We start from the raw sequence: 26,393 nt of genomic DNA, 5'->3' as shown, positions 1-26,393 counted from the left end.
TTGGCAATGGGAAAACTATTAATCCTTAGGTACAGGTGACTTATCTATTCTCTGGCTGTAAAAATGTTTTAGGATGTAGTGTAAACATCAGGCAAGTGATTATATATTATTATTTAGGGATAACAATCCTATATGATCAATTTCCTTTTCCCCCACCTCTATCACACAAATCACATAAAGCTACCGTTGGTTTACTGGGGATGTATACATTTTGAGAACCAAGAATTATATCCAAACTACTGACATAGAACATACTATATTTTCTCATGTCTATATTATAGACAGTATGGCATGATGCTAATTATTAATTCATTAATTAAACCTGAGGTGTTTTAAGTACAAATATAAAGGGCATCCTTCACCAGAGAGTCAGTGTACCTGATGGTATAGAAACTAATTAAATCCCCAGCATACCCGTGTTTCTTTAATCTGCATTTAAAAGATGGAACAGCATCAGTTTGTTGAATTAGGATCACAGGATGATTCCACAGTCAGGGGGTAAAGTTGCTAATGGCTGATTCCAGTTGTTTCAAACTGATAATGAGGACTTTTCAAATAAAAAGCTGATGCAGACTTACGTGAACAACTACAGGCAGATGATAAAAGATGGTCAGGGAGCTACACTGTGTTGGACACCGATTACTGAGGCATTTGTAAGTAGAGGGGAAAAAAGGCATTCTGAAGTCTATATGAAATTCTACAGGAAGCTAGTGAAGAGATATTTCTGAACAGGTATAATGTGATGAGACTGATTGGAACCAGCAAGAATTCAAGCTGCTACGTTTTGTATTAACTGAGTCTCAATATGGCAATATTTTGAAGGAGGTAAAGTGAAACTCCAGACACAACAAGCAGAGGGTTGTTTAAAAAAAAAAGAAAAGAAATCTGAAGCAACTGTAACATATATATATATTTTTTTTAGATAGTCAGAAGTGGTGCTATGAGGGGATATTGCCAGGGAGGGAGCAGCAATCTCTCCTCCCTTTCTTACGTGAAATCAACAAATCAAAGCTCTGTCTGAATCAATCCAACCAATTTGAATAAGTTCTTTGACATACAGAACTGGCCATCCTATAAGACAACACAATCTGCTTGGCATTAAAAAGCACCTCAACAGTTTGAGGGAAAGGATAAATTGTTTTCTGTATTAACACTGGAAAATCAAGATCACATTGGCAGGAGATGGATGGTAAGAGCAAAATAGCAGTTTAACACTAGAAATAGGCAAACCTTTAGAGGATCAGAGTTAAGGAACTGCGTGCTTATCTGAATTAGCTACTCCTGTTCTCTATAGAACCAGGCTAGAGTCTTGTCAGAGCACGTTTCTTAGGAGATTTCTGGCAATTCCACTTCTGATCATAGGCTAAGTCCATACTTATGGTAGTGTGTAGAGTACATGCATTATATATGTAGCTATATGCCACAGTGAAAGGCAGGCTGTGTCCACACTTGTCGTTGTGGTGTGTAGTTACACACCGCAGTGAAAGGCTCTGGTGGCAGGGAAAAGCTCTGGCATGCTGGAGCGTCTAGAGTGCCTTGTGGGGTTTATACCTTAGGAGTGTAGGGCATTCTAGTTTACTGTACTTGCCTAAGCCATGCCTTAGCATCTACACTGCTATTTATATCCATGAAAGCTGGGCGTGCAGTGTCTGTACTCTACACACCACTTTAAGTGTAGAGGTACCTATAGACAGACATTCCCAATCAACTCAATACCGGATATGCTGGAAGATATGCTTTATCCAAACACAAGTTTAGTGTGAGGTCAAACAAAATGTGGCTCATTCCTGGGGTAACTAGTTGAAATGTAATGGCCTATGATACACAAGAGATCAGATTAGATGACATAATGGTCCCTTCCGGTCTTAAACTCTGTGAATTCTTGCCAGAGCTTAAATTTCAAAAATGAATAAGAGGAATTCCTACTTCTCTTCTGCCTTTCTCTGTATTTCTTAAACTAATTGGAAATAAACCAACAGATCACTGTTCCCAATAGAATGCTCACAGAGAATTGTCTCTTTCATTCTGGCTTCTTTGTTCTATGTGTAAATGAAAGATTGTGCATCTGTAATATGGCTCCAATGGCTGAAAGAAGGCACATCAAGGTACTAGTATCACTTAACAGAGATCATATGAAATGAAAAAAAAAACACATTCATGTAACTTAAGGTTGCACAGTTAAAAATCACAAAAAGTCAGGAAAGGCAAAAGCTAAGGTTCTATCAGATCAGTCATTTGAGACTTCATCAATATCATGCCATTGACTTGAAAAGGACTCTTCACAAGCATAATGAACCATACATGGTATAAATATGATCAATTAGGATGGAAATTGGAACAAGCTTACACTTTCATGTTGGGAAAATCTTCAGATATCTTCCTCCCACTTGGGATTGTTCCTTTTTCCTCATCTTTCTGCTTGTTTGCTTGGGATGTGATATAGCCTACATTATGGGCTGATACAGTAAGCTACACCACAATTAACAAGGGGGGAGGGACACAATAAACCTGGATGAGAAATATTGTATGCTGGTTACTTGACGCTTTCCAATCAATAATATTAACAATTAAATGGTTCTAAGTAGGGATTGAAGTTCTCACCTCATGTAGGTGAATGGGATGGAAGCAACTCCAGAGGCAATTTCTCATCTTTGCTGCGACTGTTTGGCTGGACACACTTGGGTTAACAGAGCAGCAGTATATATGTTTACACTTAGATGGATTTAAATTCATAATGGAAAAATTTGAAAGTTTGTGGCTGGGGTTAAATGAAAGTTTAGACTTGACAGAATATTACACAATGCAGCACATTTTTAAACAGAACCTACATTGCTGAAATATTCTGTCATTCCTGTTGGTTAAAGGATTTTATTACTCGTGGGGCAGAGACAGGGCAGAACATGTTTCAGGAGGGATTGACAATGTCCCCTATTAAAACTGTCCCAAAAACAACCTGACAGCAGCTGCTCCTGTCTCAGGCTAAGTCCCTAGTTCTGCTTAAAATGTATTTTAGGTACTGATATGGCCCCTATTACCACAGTATCTGAGTGCCTCAAAATCTTTAGTGCAGAGGTTCTCAAACGTTTTTTTTGCGGACCACTTGAAAATTGCAGAGGGTCTCGGCGGACCACTTAATGATCTTTGCAAATGTTGTTTGTACCATTAGCTAACTATTGTAAAGCACTTTGGATAAAAACACTATATAAAAAAACGTAATAATAAACATTTTTTGTTCTACAAATAAAAGCACACAACTCATATTTTAATATCAGTATTCTTACCTTTCTAATGTGATAGATGTGCCCTCTTTCCCCTGCCGCAGCAGCCCCCAAGCTGGGGATGGGAAGGAGAGGGGGTCTCTTCCTCTCCACCCCACTGTGGCAGCCCCTGAGCTGAGGCTGAGAAAAAGGGCTGTCTCTCCCTGGCAGCCGCAGCCCTGGGGCTGGGGAAAGTCACCTCTTTCTCTGGCTGACGCAGTCCTGCACATCCCAAATTGCCCTCACCCCCGCTTCTCGCCCCACTGCCCCCTCCCACTTACCCCTAATGCCCCCTAAGGCCACCACCTCACCTTACATGTTCATCTTCTCCAGGGTCCAGGCACCTAATTAGTGGAGCCACTCCTGTGTGGCTCCACTAATTAGGTGGTTGGCCCTTCATTCTCTTGTGTATGGCCGCCCCAGCATGCCACTTAGAGGGAACTATCCGTGGACCACCTGAATGGAGTTCGCAGACCACTGGTGGTCCACGGACCACAGTTTGAGAACCGCTGTTTTAGTGTATTTATTCACACAACACCCCATTTAAAGGTGGGGTACTGAGGCACAGGGATTAAGTGATTTGACTATGGTCACACAGGAAGCCTATGGCAGGGAAAGAAATGAATCCAGGTCTCCCAAGTCATAGGCCAGTGCCTTAGCCACCGGACACATGCTTCCTCTCATCAGTAGAGGAGTAGTAGTACCAAGCCCCTTTCTCTTACACACTCCTGGTAAGGGAAAATGTAGGTGTAGATATCTGATGAGGGATGTCCATCTTTTTGTGTGGACATAACTGGAATGATTTTTTACTACAGTATTTGAAGAAGGTGTGGCAGATTTAAAAGTATCTGTAAAACTTTCTACAAGTTGCTCTACTGTTAAGTTTAACAAGGAAATTAGGAGAGCAGTAAGAAGTTATTCACCACCTGGTAGAGTAGAAACCAAAAACTCATCATATCTTGCAAAAAGTTGACCAGATATGATTTACAAGTTCATTTGGTAAAATTTGTGGTCTACAGGAAAACACCACAAGCAGACAAGCTGTTAAGATTACAAATTGTTAAGACTACAGTGTGGCTCCTGCCTGGGCGTGGCTCCCCACCCATACCCTGCATGACCTTATGGTGGCTGGGCAGCCGGCGGGGCTGCAGGCATGGCCACTGGGTGCGGCGGAACAACCGGGCTGGGCTCACTCCTGCGCCACGTACTGCTGGTGCGCAATGTGGCGTCGCTCTGAGGCACTATGGCCCAGGACTTCACCCAGCTCAGCGAGCTGCAGAGGTGCTATGGGCCCGGGCTGGCCAGGCTGGCCTTCCCTTGCCACCAGTAGAACACTACCAATGAGAAGACCCTACTTTCCTTAAAGCATGTCCGCCCTGGCAATGGTTATGAGCTCAACTTCACCATGTTTGAGAAGTGTGATGTGAATGGGGCAAATGCTCACCCACTCTTCACTTTCCTGAAAGAGGCACTGCCTTTCCCACATAATGATCCCGTGTTGCTGATGACCAACCGACAGTACATCATCTGGTCTCCAGTGTGCAGGAATGACATCTCCTGGAACTTTGAGAAATTCCTCATTGGGCTTGATGGCATTAGGGTGACCAGATGACAAGGACAAAATATCGGGACACATGGGGGGGCAGCCAAAGGGTCACCCCCTCCCCCTCCACCACCACCACCAGGGCCGGCTCTAGGTTTCTTGGCGGAGTGCTACCGAAGGGAGAAAAAAAAAGCCGGAGTGCTGCCGAAGCAAAATATTGGGACAAATGGCATCCCGACCGTACATCGGTCAGGACATGGGACAAACAACTAAATATCAGCACAGTCCCGATTTTATCGGGACGTCTGGTCACCCTAGATGGCATGCCCTTTAAGCGCTACAGCAGACACTTCGAAACTATCAAGATCCAAGATGACATTGAAAAGCTCCTTCAGTATGTCCCGTAGAATGCTCTCAACCAAGCCAAAGTCCTGCTGAAACTTTTCTCTCTCTTCAGCTACATTGTTATAGAAATTCCATACACCAACCCTCTAAACAGATCAATATGCATGACCCCTTACTCTTTCACAGTACCCATTTTCATTAATAAGAGGAAAGATCTATGTGGGGAACATGATGGAAAATATTTTTATCAACTGGACAAAGATTACTTACATGTAGGAGAAACCGTCCAATATTTTCATGCAACCTTTTATGCTCATTCCTTTTCTTGCTTTCCTAGTTGGTTTCACATAGACTTCAAAGTGCCTTTTTCACTTTGAAATGCATCAGTAATAAGGGTCCAGCATAGTGTAGATCTTTGACTATCTTTTGTCATGTGTTTGTATTTGTTCATTTAGGTGTGCATCACCCTTGAATTTGACATGTTCTCACTATCAATTTGAAAGCCTAAAGTGCAAAAATTTCAGAGAACTACTATGTATGTACTGAATAGCTATATCTATCTTATTTTGTACTGAATATTATGGTTTAAATTTAAAAAATTGGAAAACTACAACAGACAACATAAAAAGCATATTCATACGGTGCCTGGTATGGATACAAAATACCAGCAAACTGCATTGTGAACCACTCAGACAGCATGAGTTCTGAATATTTTTCTATCTTCCCTGAAAAGTTTAGAAATATCAGTTGTATGTTGTTTAGAATGACATTTCTGCACAAACAAAAATACTGTACTTGGGTGACCTTTATACAGCATTTCTGTGCATCTAAAATAAAGACTTAAAATTTGTTTTATGTATTTACTTCATAGGATCCCAACTATGCATCAAAGACAGTCAGACTCTGGTATTTTATACATTCCATCTACAGGGCAAGAGAGGAGAAAGACAGATTCCAACACATAAATCTGACAGCCTGATGGAAATTATGACAGCTGCTTTGATTTTCAACAAGGCAGGTATTTTGGAAATGTAAAAACTTCAAGAACAGTTGAAAAACATTGAAGGGAATGTTGTATGGATTTGACATCTGGGTGCTTCAAAATCTGATCTAAAGATTCCAACCTGTGCCTTATTATTGTCTGTTTAAATCTTTAACATGCAGCGTCAAGGCCATCGTCTCACATCCATGTTGACACTGATGAAATTACTCGGAGTGATGCAGAGTCTCCTGAGGCACTCACTATCACAAGTAATGAAATAAGAAAGGACCAAAAAAAGTTTTCTGATCCTGCATAACAAAGCAGAGTAAAAAATAAAGACAATAAAATATTTGAAAATATGTGCATAAATGTATTTTCTTCCCAAACAATCTCAGTAGCATGACAGATTTGTCAATGAGCATGGACTACAATAATACGCAAGAGGCACTCGGATACTATGATAATGGGCAGGGTATAGTCAGACCAAGAGATAGCAAATTAATTTTGCTGTTGAATTAAAGAAGGGAAATTATGGCTTTCTTTAATCATTTTCAGACAGTTCTACCCCAGCTGCTAGTTTCCTCCATCGTGTAAACATCTTATTGCAGCCTCTTTAGCTACCCTTGCAACTTCTCATTCATTAATTTGCTTTTCAATATTTTAGTAGCTCTTTATTCCACAACAGAATGTGCAAAGAGACTCTACCAAAACAGACTGGGCACAGATATACTGTTTGTTGGTTCTAACCAGTTTGGGTGTTTTAAGGTACTCTTTTGAACTTCTTAGTCTTCTGTATAATTAAGTGTAGCACTTCTGATAATTGCTCAAACTTTTTGGTAGACTGTCTTAACCCCTTGTTTCCCTTAAATCCCTTAAAGTAACTGCTGACTGTAGTCAGATTTATTAGTAAGAGCAGAGCTTAAACAGCTACAGGTCTCCAGCTGCTGAGCTCTTCCACCATAGCTCACACAGAAACTACATTTCTGTGTCTGTACAGAACAATCAGAAATTACTATTCCCATCCTGCCCCCCTCTCCCCACACACAGTTCTTCAAGGGAACAAATGTCATGTCATCACAAATGAGATCTCAAAATCCAAAGTGCATAAAAATTTGAAGTGTCCACAAGAGCAGGAACTAATAGATCTGCTCGTTATGCCCGTGAACCACCAATTTAGAAAGGAACCTTACGCAGAGTTCAATTTGGAGATCTTAGTGTGGGAATACTAATTTTTTTAATTCAACAGTAAGAAATGGCAGGTAGCATATTTATTACAGCTAGCTGGGTATTTTCTGTTGGAATGATTTTCCAGTGGAAATGGCCTCTTTGCAAAGTTGAAATTTTCCACAGGAAAATTTTTGCTTTTCCTGTCAGGAAAATCAAAATGACAGTTCTCTACATGTCCATCTGAAAGACAGACAGAAAGGGAAATTGACAAGAGCTTTCCAAGTGTGCAACTTGCAAGCTGAAAAATTCTATTTCAATTCTCCCAAAATGGAATTTTCCTGGAAATCTCTTCCTATGACAAATTTCACATTTTACTTTTTGTCCTAGCTTGGGATGATTTTTTTTCCAAAAATGTTAAGTTTTTCACAGGAAGGGATTTCCATTTTCTGGCCAGCTGTACTCTTCATGAATGATTATTACATACATTGGTTTGCGTGAAGGCATGAGTCTGAAGACTAGGATGTTTTATCCACCTGAAAAGTACGATAATCATTTAGAAACCTACTGGCTGAAATTTCTCCTCCATATTACTGAAAAAATATGTATATGCTCCCCTTCCCTCCCCCCCCCACAAAAAGGGGTAATTCATCAGATCTGTAGGTTTACTGAACCTTATGGGCATGGGTATCACATCACTGACCAACCACTGCCTGTGTTCTAAAGATTTAGCAGAATATACAGTGACTCACTTCAGCACTAACAAAATCAAGTTTCAGATTTTGCACAGAGCTTCTGAGGTCATTACTTGATTAAAGCTGCTGTATTGGATTTGTTTTCTTGTCATACAAAATTACACCTTTTAAAAATAATCCACACTTAGAACACAGAGGTATAGTGTTGGAATCCCTTCATCACAATATTGCTTTATTCCATTACAGTATAATGATTCAGTAATGAGAGCAGAACATGTGATGAGTGCAACACTGGCAGACCAGGTGTTAGCTCATGCCAAAACTTTAGGCCGTAGTCAAGTACTGACAAATTCATTTCTGGAAACCAGTCTGTGTCACCTGTGTGAGAATATGGTTAACATGGGTATTAAACTTATAGCAATGTGTTGCATTAATCTCACTTATAATATCTTTATCATATGCTATAAGGCAAAGTTAAGTTTTTGCTTTGTAACAATAAAAACTGTTTGCTCTGAAACTGTGAACCCAGTCAGGAGGGATCATCTCCTGATCATCAAGAAAGGCTATCAAAACTAAACGGGCCACTGTGGGACATCACAATATAAAGACTTTGTTAATTGTCCCCTTACACCCATAAAGAGGCTACGTGCAAAAGGCTTCATCCAATCAGCTTGAATTCTAGAAGAAGGAAGTAAAAATTGCTGACAAGAAAATTTTTCATCTTTTGCTGTTGGGGGCTGGTCTACACTACAGAGTTAGCTGATGTAAGGCAGCTTATGTTGACCTAACTCGTTAAGCATCTACACTAAAATGTAGCTCCCACCAATGTAATCTGCCCACTACACCAGCTTAATAACTCCACCTCTGAGAGAGGCTCAATGTAGTTAGGTTGATGCAGTGTCAGTGTAGATATTGCATTGCTTACATTGACGGTTGCTGCCTTTCAGAAGCTATCCCACAATGCTCCAGTTAAATAGGTGCATGCACTCCTGGTGAGGACACGCAACAGCAACACAAGGAGCATAGTGTGGACATACAAAAGCAATTTAATTACTGCAGTGGCTGTACATCAACTTAGCCTAGGTCAACTTAATTTTGCAGTGTAAACTTGCCCTTGAACTCTCACAGGACTGGAGCTACGAAACAGAAGTAGGGTCAACCTGGATTATCCCTAAAAGGCATTCAGAGCTGACAGATTACTACAAAACTCAGTCACCTTTTCAAACCATAGACTGTGATTCAATTGTGTATATGTTTGCCTGCTTTACCCTTATAATAGCTCTCATTTCTTTTCTCAGTTAATAAATTCTTAGTTAGTTTACAATAAGAATGTCTATAAGTGTTGTCTTTGGTGTGAGATGTAAAGTACAGATTGGCCTGGGGTAAGTGACTGGTCTCTTGAGACCGGAAGGAACCTGCATATTTTGTGATCTTTGGTGTATGGCAACCATCTATCACTAAGTCCAGCTTGCCTGGATCGCAAAAGAGCCTGAAATACCCAAAGGGACTGTTTGTGACTCCATGGTAAGACTGTTATAGTCTTTTAGGAGTTCACCCTTGCTACCGGGTTGGTGAAATCTAATTATAGAACATACAAGTTTAGGGTCTCTGCTCTGCTCCTTGACATCTGTCCTGAGGCTGGCACTCACGATTGTAAGCCACTCCAGACAGTGTGACTGAGAAATTCCTATTTGACATCCATGTTATTACTATTATTTTTAAAGAAGAGTTCACATACACGACATGAAAAAGGAGCTGAACTGTGACAGAAAGGGCTACATTTTTAAGAGTGATTAGTGAGTTTAGATGCAGTGAATTTTGGGTGCCTAACTTGTGACACCTTCAAGAGGTCTGATTTTCACTATTGTTAATTGAGCTCCCTAAAGGTCTCTCAATCTGGGCACCCAAAATATGATGCATTTAAAATTACTGATTATTTCAGCTGTTCATTATTAATTATTATTATTAAGGTCAACAATTTTGCCTTGAGAAACTTACAACATGAATCCCAATCCTACAGTTTGCTGAGTCCACATTACAAGACTGAGGTTGTGGGCACAATAAATACAACAGAGTGAAAAAGTGAAATGCCAGTACTTGCTGCACAAAGCATTAAAAATCACCTTCACTACTAGCTACAGATATTCAGCTAAGCAGGTGTACATTATTTGACTTGAGCTCAGGTGCAAATACATAAAATGATTTGGAACAAAATACTCCAGTTTTATTTTAATTTAGCGCCTGACTTTCATAGGTCCTACTGAAATCAATGGGAGATGTGCGTATTTGGCAACTCTGAAAAGCAGATCCTTATTTATTTATTACAGCTGGTGGTTGTCTTTGGACCCGTTTAATTGTGTTTTGAAAGTGGCCTATCAGGTGAGAACAAATAAAATGCCTGAATTCCCATTATCAAAACGAAGAAGAAGAAAAGATGCAGCACCAGCTGTCTCTGGACAAAGTCGGATACAAAGTAATAATTGTCCTGCCATTGCGCCTGTACTCAATTTCAAACGTACATCTGTCATTTTATTTTAACAGACTAACAAGATGGGTTCACAGCCATCTGTGCCTCCACCTTGCACACAGTTCAGGCTTTACAACTTTTAAAAATACTATTCAAAGTAAAAGAAAACAATTGTAGGAGATTAAAGAAAAATATTTCAAAGTTCATTAAATCTGACAATAAAACGATCCCTGTGAACTAGAATTATAAAAGCAGCATGTTCAGTTGTAGGTGAGTAATGAAATCACTAAGCTCTGCACAACTCACAATGGGCTACAATCCTACAGTCTTTACTTGGAGCTATATTGTAATCTCACTTGGTTAAATCAGTGGGAAGGAGATAGAGGGTTTAGGGAATTCCACGGAGTTCTGTTGTTTTCTTTCATTGCAACCCTCAGAGGAAGGGATTTAAACGGCTGCAAAGGAAGCATACTCACAACCTACAAACCTAGTGCATCCTGAGGATCCATGAGAAAGCTAAAGTCTAAGGTGTTCTACCTGCTCCATAGTACTGTCCAGCATTAAATCCTACAATAAGGTTCAAAATGGGTCTGTCAATAGGGCACAAGACTGGGAATCAGGATGTTTAGATTCTATGCCCTATTCTGCCTTTAACTCACTGTGCAATGTCAGGTAAGTCACTTAACCTCTCTGTGCCTCAGTTTCTTAGCTGTAAAGTAGGATAATGATGGTTATCTTTTCCTGTAAAGCAATTTTAGTTTGATATATGAAGATAGCTATTTAAGAGTTATAATTTAATATGATTAGACAGTCACCTGGGCCCAAGGCAAGTTTGCTGTTAAGTTTACAAACTTCTCAGGAAAGTGCAGTATGGCTGCTTCCCTGGCCCTATCCTGTCCAGCATGCCTAATATTCATAATTATTACAAAATAGTAGCATATCAGTCCTCTAGCATCACTCTGTTTTTTTAAGAATGCAATGTATTGGTACCATGCAGTTAGCGAAAGTGAAGTCCAAGAGTAATAATATTAATTTACAACATATGGTAAATGTACATGTAGAACCTGTACTAATGTAACCTTAAGGGCTCATGCCTGCATGAGTACTCTAAATACACTCAGTAGGTCTACTCTCATGGGCATACAGGCTAAAGTTGCACAAAATACAAGAAAATGTCATGACAAGGTGCTAACAGGAGTGGTAACTGCTGCATTACCCATCTTACTCTTTAAGTTTAGGTTTTATATTGTACAACAAGTAGTAGCATATTAGGTAGAGCATGTGGATTTCTGTTGGCAGAATAGCCACAATCAATATCCAGTCCTCATTTCTAATAATTATTTGACAGTATTGAACACTTTTTTTTGTATCTTTTGTAAAGAAGTAGGACTTCATCACCAACATTCTGCCACTATTTGAGCTGACCAAGAATACACATTACTTAGGTCTGAACATTCAGAGCTGAAAACAGGAGGCTTATGCAACCCCAATGGGCGCTGCTTTTAAAAGGTTCCTAAAGCTCAGCATCACCAAGATGTATATCTGTAGTGGAGAGAGACTCACCACCGTGGAGCCTCCTGCTGGCCATTCTAGAATTAGCACAAGTCATTCCGCAGGGCGCCCACCTCCAGTGGTGTCTCACTCGCCGTTACTCCTGCTTTGCTGTCTCCCCCCACTTTCGGGGGAACTGGCAGTCTGTAGTCCAGCCACTCACCTCAGTGGCCTGCTGCAGTCACCAGTCTAGTCCCTTGCTCCAGGGAAAAACTGCAGTCTGTGTTGGCCCCTTCCCTCATGGCAAATGGGGGCAGCCGTAGCACCTTATCTGCCCTTCCTCCAGGGCCTCAGCTCCTTCTGCTCTGCTACCCTGCCCAACACTGCTCTAGGCATAGTGCTCTTAGGCAGCCAGTCCTTCTCCCTAGAAGGCCAGGGAGAGACTGCCCTCTGCTCTGTTGAGCAGTCCTTTAAATAGCCCTGCTGGCCCTGATTGGCCAAAGCAACAAGCCACCTCCCAATTGGCTCACTTAGTGAGCCCTCCTCTAATTGGAGGGCTCTGCACAGGCTCCCTCTGGGCTGCTTTAATCCTTCCTCTTCTTAGTGTGGGGCAACTGCCCCACTACAATATCCCATTCATGGGAATGTGTAATTCTAAACAAAACAGCCTAGATCCATACAAGATTTTACTCTGATAAAAAAAAAGATAAAATTATCTCTGTATAAACAGACACATAATGGATATAGCACATTAATAAGCATGATGAACACATAAGGTGGGATTTTCAAAAGAGCTTAACTTACTTAGGAGCAAAAATTGCACTGAAAGTCAATGGAACTTGTGCTCCTAAGTCTTTAAGGGCTTTTGAAAATTCCCACTTCCATGTGAGGTTCACATTAATTTAATAAAATGTTATTTTTGAAGTGTATGTAAAAAAAAAAAAGTACCGTATATGCTCGTTCATTAGCCCGTTCGTTTATAAGCTCACCCCCCAAGATGGATAGGTAAAAATGGCAAAAACTTTATGACGCTTTTATAAACTGACCCTATATTTCAGAGGTTGGCAAACTTTGGCTCCCAGCCTGTCAGGGTAACCTGCTAGCGGGCTGGGACATTTTGTTAACCTGGAGCGTTCTAAGGCATGAAGCCCCTCAGCTCCCAGTGGCTGTGGTTCACCGTTCCCAGCCAATGGGAGCTGCAGGAAGTGATGGCCAGCACCTCCCTCAGCCCGCGGCACAGCTCCCGTTGGCCGGGAATGATGAACCGCGGCCACTGGGAGATGAGGGGCTCTGTGCCTGTGGATGCTCCAGGTAAACAAACATCCCAACCCACCAGCAGCTTACTCTGATGGGCTGGGAGCCAAAGTTTGACAACTCCTGCTATATTTTAAAAGTTGGCATCACAAGAAACACTCAAAAGTTTTGCTAGAATTATTTTAATGTAATCTAACAAAAAACCTGTTGTTGTTATAATAATAACTGAACAAATATGTATTCACCTTCAAAATTACAGTCAATGTTTTAAATATCCATTAACTGATTTTAAAGTCTCATATTGTTCTAAGGTACTTATTTAAAAAGTCTTAAAATCCTTCAAAGTCCGAATCAGTTTCCAATTCACCAAACAGTTCATTAAACTTGGCTTCAGTCACAGCTGCACCTGCATTGTCATCGTAGATGTCAGCAGTGTCGTCTTCAGACTCAGATTCCTTCTCATCATCAGACTCTATTGTGTCATCATCAAATATGGCATCATCTTCTGACCCGTCGAGCGCATTGCTGATAAAGCATTTCTGAAATGATTTTTCTATAATTTCGGAGGGAATTGACTCCCACGTGTCCTTGACCCACTGGGCAACCAGATTGATTTCGGGCTTCATAAGATTCCTGCCTTTTGTCAACTTTGCCATGCCTGAGCACATCCATTCAGACCACATTTTACATAGCCTGTCTTTAAAGGGTTTGTTCAGGCAGACATCAAGTGGTTGTAGAACAGAAGTTAAGCCTCCAGGTATTACAGCCAAAGTAGTTTTCATTTTTTTGGCCACATTTTTCACCTCATTTATCTTGTGTGCCCTGAACATGTCCCAAACGAGCATAGAAGGTTGCTTGAAAAATGCTCCTGGTCTCTTATTCCACACTTTTTCCAGCCATTCAATAGTCCCACTTTCATCCATCTATACCTTTTCGTGTGCACGTACGGTGACACCAGCAGGAAATTTCATGTTTTTTGGCAAGGTTTTTCTTTTAAAAACAACAACAGGAGGGAGCTTTGATCCATTGGCCAAACACAATAAAACCACTGTAAAATGGATTTTTTTCATGGCCAATGGTTTTAATTAAAACTGTTTTTCACCAACACCGGTTACCGTTCTGTTGCTCGGAAGATCAAACGTCATCAGTGTTTTGTCCACATTTCCTATTTGTGACAGCTCAAATGCATATTCCTTTTGATGTTTTATAATAAACCTTTGGAAAGATTCAATTTTTTCTTCCAGATCTCTCGGCAGCTTTTGTGCTATCTTTGTTTGCTGATGAAGACAGAGACCATGACTGTTCATGAAGCGAGTACACCAACCTACTAATGCGACAAATATTGATGGCTTTACTGACTTGTATTTGTCATCTTTCGACATTTGCAGAGCACACAGATGAATTCGAGTTCTAGTGACGACGTACCCATTTTGTCAACATTCAACAACCCAATCATTGAGATCTTTCTCCAGCTCAGGAAATGAAGCGCACCTTGCTGGACGTTTGTTCTTGCTTCTTGACATGTCTTTTAGTGTTGTTTTATTTTTTTGCATTCTCTTACTTGCTTCTCATTGATACAGAATTCACGCGCAGAGGCGCAATTATTGTTTGCTTCTGCATATTCAACAATTAAGTTTGAACGCTGTGTGATAAGCAGACTGTTTTCTTTAGATTTCACTGTTCATTTTAAATACTAGTATGAAAAACTTAGAAAATAATAATTTAATTATAGATTTTGTAGGACTTTATATAGGAATGTCACCTGATTTATCACTGTCAAATTATTATTGTTCTTTGTTTATTTCAAAGCAGCCCTGTAGATTGGCATGTCTGTGGTGAAAACAGGCATTTTAAATTTTATTACAGATTCCATCGATTCTGCATGTTATATTTTCAGATTGGCTCGAGACTTGTGAGGTCCACTGGTAGAAATGCATGAAGAGATCAAATTACACGGTGGCGGACTGATACCAGTGCCATAGTACTATCATTCATTGTATTTTTCTGATTGGCTTGTAAGGTGTAGCATTTTGTGAAATGCATGGGTCAAATGTCATGCAGATCTGCAGCACTGCTCTTTTAGCATTTATTTCAAGCCAATCTAGTCCACTAAACAAAGCCTTTGCAACTTTAAACGGCTGCAGTATTGACATCAATAAATTCTTTTACGATCAGTATAAGTATGGGCTATAAAAATAATTATAATATAGTCCTGTAGTAGAACAATACTAGGAAAAGCATACAGCTATCGAGGAAAATTGAACTTGGGAAACGTGTTTTTAAAAACTTTGTTTAAATGGACATGAACTGAAAAATTATATAATCAATATCCATATGTTTTATTTATATTAATAATTTTATCTCAATTATAACATAACAAATATACAATTTAAGTAAAAATAAAATTTTAGCAAATTTTTAAAGATGTGAATCAGATTTGATGATCCTTCATCAGCAATCTACAACAGGGGTCAGCAAACTTTGGCTCCTGGACCATCAGGTTAAGCCGCTGGCGGGTCAGGATGCTTTGTTTACCTGGAGCGTCCTCAGGCATGGAGCCCCTCAGTTCCCAGTGGCCGCCGTTCACCATTCCCAGTCAATAGGAGTGGGTGGATGAGATTCTGTATCTTGCATTGTGCGAGAGGTCAGACTGGATGATCGTGGTGGTCCCTTCTGACCTTAATATCTATATCTATGAATGGGAGCTGTGGGAAGTGGTGCGGGCCGAGGGAGGTGCTGGCTGCCACTTCCCGCAGCTCCCATTGGCTGGAAATGGCAAACCATGGCCACTGGGCTCTGTGCTGCGAACACTCCAGCTAAACAAAACGTCCCGGCTCACTAGCGGCTTACCCTGACAGACCGGGAGCCAAAGTTTGCCGAGCCCTGATCTACAATGAAAATGTATTAGATATTCAATTCAATAATTCAATAGAGCTTAAAATCATCAAATTTTGGTGTAGATCCGTTGATAAGCCGACCCCCGCTCTTTGATGATTCACTTTTTTACCAAAAAATTCAGCTTATGAACGAGTATATACGGTAAGTCTAATTGGACATTGTTTCCCAGCTCAGTAGAATATCAATTTTAAGTTGATCCAAGTCCTTCACACATGGTGACATACAACATTGCCCAGAAGGAAGGAGGAGGACAGGAGTATGGAAATATAATAAAAAAGTGTCATTAGCCAGCAGAATTTTCTGATGCAGAAATTATGGTCCAAGGAGAGACAGAACATTAATCCAACATTAAAACAGAGCCAGTTTAGAAGAAAAACAGTCATATTACAGCCAAGCCTTGTGATTTTATGATTCATTTCAGCCCAGCTGAGACTCCTTCTACAATCAACTAATCTTCTCTTTATCTTTGGATCCAAAACCAATTTTTGTTTTTGCTGAAGAGAAAATATAAACTGCTATGCAGTTTGTAAAAGGGCAGTCCCAATCCAAATTCAGGGTTGCCTCCTAGTATTATATAAAGGATGGTCTTGTGATTAACACACAGGACTGGGAATTAGGGGGTCTTCTATTCCCAGTTCATCCTTGTATGACTTTGGACAAAACACAACCATTTGGTGGGTCAGTTTTCCTATCTGTAAAACTGAAGGACTGGGGATGATGATGACTGATAAAGCAATACTGTGTACATCTTCAGTACCCAGCTAAAGGTTGAGTGGCAGATACCTGATAGGGTAAGGTGATAGAAATTCAGAGTGAGGACAAAAGGTAAGAGAACATATTAGCTACTGTAGAGTCAAACTGTAAGAATATGGAAGAGGTAATGAATCACATACTGCAGAGACAATGTATTATAGAAATTGATTAGTTAACAAATCAATCAAGATAATGGGCAACAAATAGGGCAAAGGTAAGCAACTGCGTCAAACACTTAATGCCATTAGTGATGACATCAGGTTAATTGCACCAAAATAGGCAGCGATGTGAAATGATGAATAATGAGTGGTGTGTAATAGTAATTCAGTAATTATAGGTTGGAATGTGATGAAATTGAAAAGAGGCTGTAAAATAACAGTCTGGAATGGCAGTGCTGGTCAGTAGAAGGACTGGACTGCCTGTGCTACTGTCTATGCTATTTTAATTAACTGCTCACCCCAAGGGCGCAGAGTCATGAGTAGGCAGTTCTGGTATTTCAGTCAAATGGGTGGAGCTGGTAGGTACCGCCACTGGCACTGGAGTTCTCAAAGATGGCAAATGTGAATAAGGCAGAAGATTAATAGGATCTGTGGACCCTCCATCCCTCACAATCTAACCCACTGTTCCTAGATAGCCTATAATTGTCTTCATCCCATCACATCTCAGACACATGGATTACGTCACTCTTATCTTCCCACGCTAAGCATTCCACCTCACTCATTTGTTTTACCTTCCAGAGTTAGCAAAAAGACATTTGTGTGTTTCATGCTTAGCAGTACTGTAATTACTATTGTTTCAACTAGTTGAAGCCAGACTTTTGCTTGCACCACTGTGCTGTCATTCATTGTGTGGCTCCAACGTGAAGGCCTGTGTGATATTTGACTATCTGGAATTTCTTTGATTTTTCCATAGATGGTGAGAGAAATCTTCGTGTCAATATATAACACAACCACAAGGATTTCTATCCAGCTCTCTTTAAAAAGACTACCGGTATCTATGCTCATTAGAGCTAATGCACAGTTAAGAAACTCATAGTTCATTTTTCACACTTCCCAGAGGAGGCTCAAATCCTCCAGCACTTACTCAAGTGACTTCACTGGGAATACTAAAGTGAGTAAGGGTTGCAGGATCATACCTAAGCTTAGCTATCTACAGACCTGGTTCACCAGACCTTGAAATCAATGGAAAAAATCCAACTACATGTGCTCCCACTGCCAGTTCTTCAACAAAGGTAGGTCACCATTTTCAGGAAATACCTCCTCTATGCACAAAGGACCATCACTCCTCTTTTAGAAAGAGAATCACTTCAAAGGTAAGTAACAACACCTTTCCTCTTGAGTTAATCACTAATGGTTTACACATATCCCTCATGGGCTTGTGGCAAATGATCATGCACATTGCACCAGATCCAATAAAATGTCCGTTTCTGACCCTAATACACATATTACTAGGTATCAATTGGTGGATCACTGATTGCTCACTACTCTGATGAAGGGCTAACATTTATTAGAAATGTGTTTATTTTTTTTTCGTTATGATCAATTATAATTAATTGAACTGCTGTTCTATGTTATCATTGTGAGTGAAGTGAAAGGACTCCAGCAATTTTACCAACTGACTGTACTTGCTTTCTATTTGAGTGAACTTTCTCTTCCCCATCCATGCACCACCCTACACAGAGACTGATTTTGTCGTGACACTTCTAAAATGATTTCTTTCAGAAAAAGAAAGCTTTATTTTCTCTGACACATTCTGACTGAGATTAAATGTGCTGCATTGGTGGAGGGACAATCAATTCAGCTTGGTGTGAAGCAATTTGGGAAGAGTTCTCACTCTGGCACTACTCTAAAGAATTAAACACTGGCAATGCAGATAACAGCATTAGTTAAGCAAGGGTCAGTCTCTTTTGCATAGCTGTTTTCAAAGAACTTACTAGCAGGAAATAAAATGCAATAAAGTATTCAGTACCCTCACTTCAGATCACCATAACCCTTTCCTCCTAGAATGCTTTCTCCATTTCTCCCTGTATTTCAACAACTACCACCATTATGACCTTCTAAGAAGTTGAAAAGTCTGCATAATGGGCATTTCTTGATTTCTTATCCCTTTCCACCCTATTTTTAAGACAAATCTCCAAACTAATAGTGTCAAATGTAGCAGAAGCACTAGTTCCTTCCATTCCCATAGGACTCAAGAACTCTCTCAATTTCATGCTTCCCTGCACAGCTTTATTTACACTAAAACCATTCTGCTATGTGCTTCAGAGCAAACCCTTGGACTTGATCTTCCAGCAAATCTCAGCTATATTATCTGTGCACTCTATGAAGCCTGGAGTCCCCGCTAAAGACTCTGGTTGACATATCAGGTGAAATGCAAGTGAACTGTCTAATGGAAGTTAATGTCCCAGCAAAATGAGGTCAACAAGATACAATCAAATATGTGCAGCATCCATTCATGGAGTACAGGCTTTTGTTCACAACAGCGTTTAGATCGGAAGTGGATATTGTAACAGTGAGACATTTGGTATATTTGCAAAGAATATTACTGACATTAATCCTTCTGAAATTCAAGTTGGTATCTCATGGATTTTCTTTCAATTAATTTTTGGATGAATACTAATTAGTGCTTAAAATCAAGGAAACTTTGGGGGTTCACCAACATTTCCACAAATACTCACCTGCTAATAAAAATAATGACCCCACATAGCTTAATAAATCCAAACTTGGCATTTCAAGTATATTTTTAGTTTTATTATTATTATTATTACACTGTTTTATCATCTCTATCAGTTATCTACTCAATTGTTGGTGCCTATTATATGAACCACTTACCAAATAGTATATATAATGCTCTGTTCTAAAGACACCCACAAAACTTAGTACTAGCAACACAACTATCAATAAAATGGTGGGAATTAAGGCTCTTCTTGATGGTTAAATTGAGTTATTTTTTTCTATTTGGAAATTACTTTTGATTTGAAGGTTCCTAGCAGGGCTATTTATGTATTTTGGGGATTATTATTGCATTTGTTATTTTCATGTTCAGTTTAATGGGTATGTGCTCTACAAATCAAATCTAAAATAAATAAACTTATGGGGGAAAGGTCATCCTGGAGTTTCCTTGTTCCTGTTGATTTGTGTCAAAATTATTATTATAGTACATTGTGTAAAGTTAACACATTTAAAAAAAAATCTTATACAGTTGTGTAAAGGAATAGATTTCCTCTTTTAAAAAGCTATTAAAAACACTCAAAACTTATTTAAAAAAATCAGCAAACAGCATAGCTGAATGCATATCTTTTATGCAATACAGCATAAAGTCTCTCTTCAAAAGTCTTATTTAAATATGTTGTTAAATACTTATATTGTTTGCAGTGCTGATGTAGCCCTGTTGGTACCAGGATAAGGTGGGTGAAATAATATCTTTATTGGACTAACCTCTGTTGGAGAAATAGACAAGCTTTTGAGCTTCACAGAACAAACCTGAAGAAGAGCTCAGTGGACCTCAAAAGCTTGTCTCTTTCACCAGTAGAAGTCAGTCCAATAAGGGTATTTCTATACTGCAGTTAAAAACCCACGGCGGGCTCCTGGCTGCTGACTTGGGCCAAGGGGCTGTTTAATTGTGGTGTAGATGTTCAGGCTTGGGCTCTAGGACCCTGCAAACAGGGAGGATCCCTGAGATCACAGCCTGAGCCCAAACGTCTACACTGTAATTAAACAGCCCCTTTGCCCCAGCCCCGCAAGCCCGAGTCAGCTGGCACACGCCAGCCACGGGTGTCTAATTGCAGAGTAGGCATACCCTGTGAGATATTACTTCAACCACCTTGTCTCTTGTTAAATGTCTTTTGTAATGCGAATTGGCATGAACTGAAACACATTCTGAAAAGCCCTTTTGCTGCACACCCAGCAACGTCCATTCAAAGTTAAATACTTCACCTGTTTATAAAGCACATTTTGTTCTTATGTAGAACTTTCCGGACCTGGATCCCAATGCACTTTTCAAACATATGATGATCTTGTAGTTAAGTATTGCACTGGGACTCAAGAGACCCGATTCAATTCCTGGTATTACCACAGACTTTACATTTTTGCATGTTTTTGATGTGGTAACCATTTCACTCAAATTAACAGGAAAACAAAATGTCAGGAGTACAAAACCATGTGACACCAAAGATATTTTTTTCTCATTAAATGTTGCATACATGTTTTCACTATTTTTGTGCTATGCATTAGAATAGAAGCACCCACAATCTTGCTAGATTAAACTGAAAACACTGACAAAACGTTTCCTGTAGTACATGTATTTTAAACACTGATATACCAGTACATCTATCTATTGTAAGTGACTGTACTATCCCATCTCTGCAGCATGAGTGCCTTCCTAACATATGGAATTTTACATTTTCCATAGCAGCTATCCTCTTCTCATTTCCACAGTTACTGAGCAGCTGCATATTTTTGGTGAAACAAAAGATGGTGACAGAAGATTTTGCCTCTGGAGATAATATTTTTACATTTTACATTAGATAATACATTACATTTAAATGTATTTTATAAACTTTCAAGGTTTTGGTTGGGATATGAGAGAGCAATTTGAAATGGGTGCCTACAGCCAGAAATGACTTTATGCAAAGCCTCTCTGAAACTGTTCTTCAGAAAGGCAGCTGCCCCCCTCCCAACAACAGGCAGCTCCAGGCAGAAGCTTGTTCCTTAGGTTTATTACTCTTTTAGAAAAGATATTACTCATTTATTTATTTATTTATTTATTTATTTTAAAAGATTTACAACGGATATTCCCACTGCAGCATCCTGACTACTTTAAAAGGGATCCTACCAAATCTCCTATCTTCCTACATTAGGGAATATTTTTCTATAATTACAACTAGTTGTGTGCATGTGTGGATGCAGTTGTGGGCCTTCTGTTGGGGTTTGTTTCTCCCTCCACCGCTTCCTCGCTTTTATATGGTTCCTTGTCCTAGTATTCTGGGCTAAAGTTGGAGACCTTTACTTCTTACAGAATCAAGAGATGGATTGCACTAGTTAAAAATCTGCAGATGCTATGCTCCACAGCAGACATCAATACTCACCTTCAACAATTCCAAACACAGGCCTATTTCGGAAAGAGACTGCCAGTCATGCTAGGCTACATTTTCTGATTATTTTTTTAAAATAGACGACTTAGTGCATCCACTAATTCATTTCACTTCTGGTCCACGTCACATTCCTTCAAGGGCTCTAGAAGTGAAAGACTACTGACACCAAACCTCGTGCAATTACAAGTGCTTTAATCATAACTACTAGCTCAGTCACCAACTTTAGGCCTCACTGGATTTTCTTGAGCTTGACTATTTTTTCCTTTGCCTTCTTTAAATGAATTATGTCAGAATGTAAAGTTCTATAGAAAGACAGTTTTCTCTTTCAAGTGTTTCATTACTTTTAGGAAAAGTTGAATTTAATGGAGTTTAAGGTATTGTGAAACTACATTTGGGATTTCTAGTTTGCAAACTAGTTAGAATTTGTGATTTTTCTCTCTTTGTTATTTAAACCTATGGTTTCCCCCTCCTCCTGTCCTGAAGTGTGACAATTTAAAACTCCCTGTGTTTAAGTGGACTAAATTTTAGGCAAAATGGGTTTTCCCATGTTTTAATGCTTTCAATGTGATATTTCCTTTACAGATCTGCTTTCATATTTTCAGCTGCACATTTCATTACCTTGATATTAATCCAGCAATGGCCTACTTTGAAAACAGGCCACTCTTTGCACTTATCTTTCTTCCAACACATTTAGTCAGTTTCTCTCTTTAGAAATCATAGCTTACTCTGAAGAATTATTTTCTAGTTCCCCTTTAATTTTATTAAAAGACTTTCCCTAAGTTTTAAGGATATCAAAGGAAGCTAAATGCTTCTATAAAGGAATCAGATTTGGACTACAACATGACAAATAATTTTTCTGTAAGGCAGTCACTATTTCCCCAGTTCAGAAAAGCATTTAAGAATGCACTTAAAGTTAATAACTGCTATGAGCTTCTAGTTTCGTTGTACATTGCCAGCATGACGGACTTAAGAATTTCATCTTTTTAACTTTACTTTGACTGTAACAGACATTCATTTAGGTTGTACTTGTCCTAAAGAACCTTCCATATACTACTTTGCCATCTCTTGATGAGAAAAATATATTGTTACTGTACCAGAAATTAATTAAAATATTTCAATAATTATGGGCATTCATCTTTTGTCATGTGTTAAAAAAAGTTATTCTAGTGAATTATTTTTATAATGGGAAGTTTATCTTGGGACTGTTTTCTAAAGATAAACTAATATGACTGTCAATTAACTTTCTTCTACAACATCTTAAAGCTGAACACCTGGATTTCTTTATATTTGATGCTTTGACTTTTGCTTCCAGAATTCTAATTCACTGATTTGCTATGTTTTTCCTCCTATTCAGATAATATAAGAACCTATTTCTCTCCAATCAGAAATCTAATTAAATACATCTTCTAGGGTAAAAGCACAAATGGATATGTCTTGGGAGTGGATTTCTGCAGTTCTCTTGCTCAGCTCCCTTCTTGGTATTACACTTTCTTGAAGCAATTTTGGAGTTCATTTATCTATTGTGTCTTTTTTACAAAAAAAAAGTTCTAAATGTAATCATATGCCTCACATTTTATTCTCTTCCAATGAAACTTTGGATTTAACACAGTGTCCCTTCTTTGTCATTCATGTTTATCGGCAATTGATTCTAGGTTATGATGCCTGAGCAATTTTTGGAATTCTGAACTAGAATTCAGCAAAACCCTTTAGTGTATGCCTGACTTTAGGCATGTGAGTAATCTATTCCCTATTCAGCAGAGCATATAATTACCTCCATAATTTCAAGCACATTCTTCACTCCCCTTGACTTCAAGGAGACAAATAAATGCTTAAGTGTTTTGTTGAACAAGAGTGGACTTAAGCATGTGCTCAAATGCTTTCCTGAATTGGTACTGAAATGATTTGGTCTTTGAGGGAGAGGATCATTTTCTAATCTTTTTCTCAGCACAGCCTTAGTGGACAGAGCAGCTGACTATACAAGAGTTATTCCCTATTAATTTATTACTGGTAAATCTTCAAATTATTCTGTTAAAACTTTACCTTGGAAAGTGATGATAGAATTTTATTTATTTGCTTCAAGTAAATACGTGTACATAGATGCTAATTTGTGCATTTTTTTCAGTTTACACGCAGTGTAAGTAGTTAAAGGATTGGCATTAGGAAATGTGTTATGGTCTTGATCCAAAGCCCATTTAATGGATGTCTTGCCATTAACTTCAATGGGTTTTTGATCAAGATGCAAGTGTTAAAAATTAAGATAATTAATATTTTCTAGTCTGTTACTAAATATTTTATTAGTCATCAAATATTGCTTAGATTACTCATGGAAAGCATTCTATTAAGTCCTATCAGTCTATTCCTGTAATTGTTCCCATGCTTCCTCACCTGTAATGATATAGTAACCAGATATTAGCCTATTGCACAGCAATGCATGGACCATCAAACCTTTTTCCTCAGAAGATATACCATTTTTCTTGATTGCATTTACTTCTCAAGACCACACACCTTGCTGTCAAAACATGCCTAATTAGCTTCTTCCATATGTGACTAATCCTACTACTACTTGTACTGAAGCACCTACATTTGTCAAGATCCTGTTAAATTAGCAATTCGTAGAGGCCTTAGGCCAGATGCTCGGCTAGTTTAAACTGATGTAGTTCCACTGAAGCCAGTGGAACCACCGCACTTTACACAAGCTGATGATCTAGTGCACGGTTTCTGCTTTAAAAGAATACTTTAACTTGAGAATTATTTTTCTCCCTTTGGTCCCATTTCAGCCGTCTATCCCAGTTCAAAGCATTTAAGCATGCACTTATTCTTTAAGTATGTGGTTAAGTCTCATTGATTTCAAACCAAATTAAGCATGTGTTTAAATGCGCTGCTGAAGAAGCATGTGCTTCAACGTTCTGCTGCCTGAGAGATCCAAGACGGGCAGTTTGGACCTATATTTGTCATCTTCTCTTTCAACCCCTTTCCTTCCCTTTTCTTAATTTGAACCTCCTCATATAAATTTATGTTTTCAATTTTTATTTTAAGAGGATGGTGTCATGGATTCACAGGGTCTTGGCTATGCCTCAGCCTATAATCAGTGTGATGAGGTGCTCACCTCACATCAGAACTGAAGGGGTTAAGGTGGCAAGAGAGGCCAGTTAGCCAGAGGCTGCACCTGCTACGGAGGTAAGGGGCAACAATACTAATTGAGCTATAGAAATTGCCTGAGACTGTGTGAAGAGAGACTCCGATGGGACCCTGGAAGGGCTGAGCGACTGGTGGGCACAGAGTGGACAGTAGTGAGTTAATTCCCTAGATGAGTCATGAGGAGATGCAACTGAGCAAACAGTAGCAGACCCCATTACAACCAGTTTTTGTTGGGACTGACTCCTTAAGTGTGTGGTGCCCCAAGGACCAACACACTTCCACCGGGGCAGGCCAACAGTCTCCAAAGGCTTGTCTTCACTACAGCTACCGGTCGATTTAAGCTGTGCAATTTGAGTTACGTTAGTAGCATAACTCAAGTCCAGATCTGCCGACAGGGGAGAGCGGAGGATGGGGCAATGACGACAATTGCCCAGGGGCCTGGGCGACTTAGCTCTGTAGCGCTGCTGCTCTAGCGGCAGCAGCAGCTGGGAGCCCCAGGCCCTTTTAAATCGCCTGGGCGAGCTGCAGGGCTCAGAGGCGATGCCAGGGTGAGGTGGGAAGGGTTGGCCGCCTGCCCTCCCCAGACACCTGCTTGGGGCACTTGACCCAGCAGCCAGGCCTGCCTGGGGAGAGGAAGGGTGGGGCTGGCTGCTGGGTCAAGTGCCCCAAGCAGGTGACTGGGGAGGGCCAGAGCCTCTCCTCTTCCGGCCACGCTGCCCGGTGCAGCGCAGCGGCTGCCCTGGGGCTCAGCCTCCCCGGCACGCTCAGAGTCGGCTCCCGTCCCCAGAAGCTGAGGCTGGGCAAGGCAGGGAGCGGCGACAGCCACTGTCACTCACTCGCTCGCCACTGTCAGCAGAAGCTGAGCCTGGGGGTGGGTTGGCCTGCGGCTGCTGCAGCCAGGGCACCCTCCCAGGCAACTGCTGTGTTGCACCGGGCAGCATCCAGGTGTGGCTCCAGAGCCTGGCTGCCAGAGGAGCAGCCGAACAGCCAGGGGAAGCCAGGCCGGCACAGCAGGAGGACAGAGCCCCCTGCCCAGGTAATGTCGGATGAGGAGGAGGGGATGGGGAGAGCGCAGGGGCCCCCCGGGCTGGGCAGGGAGGAGTCACACGGGAGGGGTCACGTGTCCCCCCTGTTAGCTGGTGCCCCCCCGTTGTCCCTCCCACTAGTTGCCTCTGGCAGGGCTCCTAGGCACGCGCAGGGGTGGTACCAGTGGCAGCGAAGGCAGCCAGGCGGGCATGTAGAAGCCCTGGCCGTGCCGGAAGAGCGCACCCAGCAGTGCAGCTGGCAGCAGCTCGCTGGGCACCAGCCAGCACA

The 26,393-nt window shown here is 40.4% G+C and overlaps 1 protein-coding gene and 1 pseudogene across 2 annotated transcripts in view; one reads left to right on the top strand and one right to left on the bottom strand.

Annotated features, from left to right (window-relative positions):
- GPC6 (glypican 6) overlaps window positions 1–26,393 on the bottom strand; it is a 1,155,513-nt gene that overhangs the window by 765,189 nt on the left and 363,931 nt on the right. The window lies entirely within an intron of this gene.
- Window positions 4,379–5,260, top strand: LOC102933578 (annotated as a pseudogene).

This window comes from Chelonia mydas, chromosome 1, assembly GCF_015237465.2.
Source record: "Chelonia mydas isolate rCheMyd1 chromosome 1, rCheMyd1.pri.v2, whole genome shotgun sequence".
Lineage (NCBI taxonomy): Eukaryota > Metazoa > Chordata > Testudines > Cheloniidae > Chelonia > Chelonia mydas.
This window is presented reverse-complemented; position numbering and strand designations above follow the sequence as displayed.